Source organism: Myotis davidii, unplaced genomic scaffold (genome assembly GCF_000327345.1).
Source record: "Myotis davidii unplaced genomic scaffold, ASM32734v1 scaffold38, whole genome shotgun sequence".
NCBI lineage: Eukaryota > Metazoa > Chordata > Mammalia > Chiroptera > Vespertilionidae > Myotis > Myotis davidii.
In genome coordinates, this window is record NW_006291383.1 from 191743 (window position 1) to 196213 (window position 4471).

General features: G+C 49.2%; 1 pseudogene; it reads left to right on the top strand.

Moving 5' to 3' along the window:
• The first annotated feature begins 2467 nt into the window (after positions 1–2467).
• On the top strand, positions 2468–3471 carry LOC102752375 (annotated as a pseudogene).
• Positions 3472–4471: the final 1000 nt, after the last annotated feature.

Genomic DNA, 4471 nt, shown 5'->3' on the forward strand with positions numbered 1-4471 from the left:
GGCTCCGTACCCTGTCATGCACAGAGCAGGGCCCATCAGGGGGTTGGGGCTCCTCTGTTTTATTTTAATCCCTCTAGGAGCAGGGGACAGATAACCTTTCAATAATCTGAAATCCAATAAAAAGAATCTCTCTCCGAAGAGTACACAGGGTTTGGAAAGGTTTTAGTATTTGTAGACTTTGAGGATTTTCATCCGCCCTCCGGTCTCTCTCTGCGCTCTGGAGGCAGTGAGGGGAGTAGCACAGCTGAGTAAAAGGTCACTGCCACAGGAGCTGTCAGCCGGATGGACTTGACCTCGCAGGGGCCAGAAGCTCTATATCAGCGATTTTCAACCTTTTTCATTTCATGGCAAACTTACCCTAATTACTAAAGTTCTGAAGCACGCCAAAAAATACATTTTTTGCTGATATGACAAAAAATAGGTGTAATGTTGACTCATTTACAGTGGGCAACTATTGTGTTGGCTGTTGTCATTTTTTTTTTTAAATTTGACAATCTAAGGGAAGAGGTCAGTGTCCCTGACTAAATAGTCAGGTATTGTATGTTTGTTTGTTTTGTTGGGTTTTTTTTGTTGTTGTTGTTGTTAATCTTCACATGAGGATATTTTTTTCCATTGATTAAAAGAGAGTGGAAGGGAGGGGAAGAGACAGAGAAAGAGAGAAACATCGATGTGAGAGAGACATTAATTGATTACCTCCTGCACGCACCCCCACAGGAGCTGTGGATCGAGCCTGCAACCAAGCTACGAGGTATGTGCCCATGACTAACATCAATCCCAAGACCCTTCAATCTACGGGCCAATGCTCTACCCACTGAGCCACAGCGCCTAGGGCAGGTATTGCAGGTTTAAAAAATCTTGGGCACGGCCGTTGAAAATCACTGGTATTAAGTTGCTGATAATGCCCAGGGTTTTCTCACACACCAGGTAGGGAAGGGGACGCTCTTTCACTCTATGCTTGCTCGGAAAGTGTTTCCTTCTCTGTTGTTACTTCTACAGTCTTGCTCTCATTTCCTCTATAATTCACTGCAAGCGTCAGCTGGCTTTGCAACCATGCGATGATGCTTCTCACACTTGAGCCTGCACCAGAACTCCCTGAGGGCTTCAGAAACAGGGTGGGCCTCTCTTCCAGTTCCTGCCGCTGTAGGTCTGGGGTGGAAACTGAGAATTTGCATTTCTAACAAATTCCTGGCGCTGCTGCTGCTGCTGCTGCTGCTGCTGCTGGTCAGGGCACCACACTGGAGAGAAGGACTGGCTTAGATAAACTCCGAGACTCTGCCCTAGCCAGTGCCATCCAATCACTGCACTCCTGTCTCCCTGTGGTTCTGAGGAGGGCTCCTCTCAAGGCTGTGGCTCTCCGTTCAACAGCCAAGTAGGCACAGGGAGCTTCCAGCAGAGACTGTGGAAGTCAGCCTGCTAGCAGCGCTGTGCAGAGGGCACTGAGTCTCAGGCATCTAGTCCCAAAGTGGATTCCACGTCTGTCCTTGGGTTTGTGCTATGTCTGCACTCCCCGCAGTCGGCCTTGAGCAGAAGTCCTGGGACCCCAGAGCAGCCTTTGCTGAGCAGTTCTCCCAGCCGACCTCTGACCCAGGAAGCCAGCTCCCTCCAAGGAGACCTCAGTCACAGCTTGGGTGGGGGAGGCATTTATCTGATGCAAGAACTTTGAGGGCAAGTCGGACAGGCAGCCCTCATCTTAACAACTGAAAAATAAATGGAACGTAAGGTTCATTTCAAGTTCCTCAGAAGGAAGGTTGTAGAAATCACTGCAAAGATGTAAGTTGGTTTCCATTGAAAAGAACATATATTAGATTAGAAATCACAGTTATTATTTCTCAAAGGATTAAGTGGAAACCTATTCTGGTCCTCATGACATTTGAAATTTCCCAGTAGTCTTGCCATTTAAGAGGAAACCATGAATACTCTTCGGCTCTTGTAATTCACAGTTCAACAAGTCCACAGTTTTCTAAGCTTCGGGTGAGTTTCAACAGGGCAATGGGGCCCTGCACTGATCTCTAAGTGCTGCCCTCTTGTGGTCGCCTGAACACATGCCGCTCGTGTTCTGGAGTCTGCACATCTACTTCTTCAAATCAAAGGGAACAGAGCACAGGAACTGACTGCTCCCACCAAAGCAGGAAAGGTGCTGCAGGTTTGCCACACTTAGATGCTTCCAAAGGATTACAACCATTGCTTTTTAAATATGTATTTTTTATTGATTTCAGAGAGTAAGGGAGAGGTGGAGAGAGACAGAAACATCAATGATGAGAGAGAATCGTTGATTGGCTGCCTCTGCACACCCCTTAGTGGGGATGGAGCCCACAATCTGGGCATGTGCCTTGACTGGGAATTGAACCCTGACCTCTGGTTCATAAGTCGATGCTCAACCATTGAACAAGCCGGCTGGGCACAACCATTGCTTTAATGGCTGTTGCTTTATCAATGTTCTGTGCACAGAAGAGGTAAGAGAGAGTGACGACCTCCGCATTCGCTCCTCCTGCCTCTCGCCCGGCCCGCCCGCCGCCCGCCGCCGCGACACCGCCAAACCCGTCCCTCCTGTGCCAGGCACTGGTTGGCACCATGCCCTACCAATACCCAGCGCTGACCCCGGAGCAAAAGAAGGAGCTATGTGACATTGCTCGCTGCATCACGGCTCCGGGCAAGGCCATCCTGGCTGCAGATGAATCCACTGGGAGCATTGCCAAGCGACTGCAATCCACTGGCACTGAGAACACCGAGGAGAACCGCGCTTCTGCCGCCAGCTGCTGCTGACTGCCGATGACCGAGTGAATCCCTGCATCGGGGGTGTCATCCTCTTCCATGAGACACTCTATCAGAAGACAGATGATGAGTGTCCCTTCCCTCAAGTTATCAAATCCAAGGGTGGTGTTGTGGGCATCAAGTCAGACAAGGGCGTGGGTATCCCTGGCAGGAACAAATGGCGAGACTACTACCCAAGGGCTGGATGGGCTGTCTGAACGCTGTGCCCAGTACAAGAAAGACGGAGCTGATTTTGCCAAGTGGCACTGTGTGCTGAAGATTGGGGAACACACCCCCTCAGCCCCTGCCATCATGGAAAATGCCAACGTTCTGGCCCGTTATGCCAGCATCTGCCAGCAGAATGGCATCGTGCCCATCGTGGAGCCTGAGATCCTCCCCGATGGGGACCATGACTTGAAGCGCGTCAGTATGTAACTGAAAAGGTGCTGGCTGCTGTCTACAAGGCTCTGAGTGACCACATCTACCTGGAAGGCACCTTGCTGAAGCCCAATATGGTCACCCCAGGCCATGCCTGTACCACCTTCTTATCTGGAGGTCAGAGTGAGGAGGAGGCATCCATCAACCTCAATGCAATCAGCAAGTGCCCCCGGCTAAAGCCATGATCCATGACCTTCTCCTACGGCCGAGCCCTGGAGGCCTCCGCTCTGAAGGCCTGGGGTGGAAAGAAGGAGAACCTGAAGGCTGCCCAGGAGGAATATGACAAGCAGGTGTGGGGGAGGACAGCCGGCTCCACAGGAAAGGAAATGGCAGGGCCCAGGTCCACAAGGCAAGCGAGACATCCCTGGACTCTCCCGAACCACTGGGAGGAACTGAAGGGGGCAGAGTGCCTTCCCCTCTGTGCTGGAGGGATCCCGTGCTACTGATGTGACCTATGTGCACCCACAGGCTGGTATGTGGAGATGGAACGTGGATTTCGGGATTTAGGAAGAATTAGAGGAGGTGCCCATCAATGGATGCTTTACTCTATGCTGGCCCTGCTGCCTTTAGAAATGTGTTTAACTTTATTATTAGACAAACTTCAAGCACATACAAAAATGGAGGAAAGAGTATAATGAGGTCCCATTAGCAAATTATAACTACATCACCAATCCTGTTTCCTCGGCCCCACTTCCTGCCAATGTTATTTTGAGGTAAATACCAGATTTCTATGTCATTTTGTCCATAAATACTTCAGTATGCATCTAACAGATAAGGACTTGTCTTTGAAAAAACAACCACAATACCATTATCACATTAAAAAATGAATGTCTTTAATATCATCAAACACCAGGCCGTGTTCAAATGTCCATCCGTCTCATAAATGTTATATGCTTTTTTAGTTTGTTTTAGAATCCAAGTTAGTAAGGTCCACGCAGGCTGTAAATCCTCAACTTCTGTGTTGAATAATGTTTTGAAACAAAATCTAGAACAAAACCGAACTTCTCTATCCCAACTTTGTTTATGAAATTGCAGTCGTGAGGAGGGTATTTTTTTTTTCCCTTATAAAAAAGAACTCCCGGAAGCTATGTTAGTAATTGCAAAGCTATTTCCAAAGGCCCGGGTTTCTAGCCTCATAACTGGAAGCACTTGGCGGTCTGAGTGCCCAGCAAGGTTGGCAGGCGAGTCATTTCCCGCTGGGGACCTTCTGGATTGCCGCGTTCCTCCGGTAAATGCCTCCCTGTCTCCTCTGAGGTCTAAGTCAGAGTGTTCATGTGCCGAA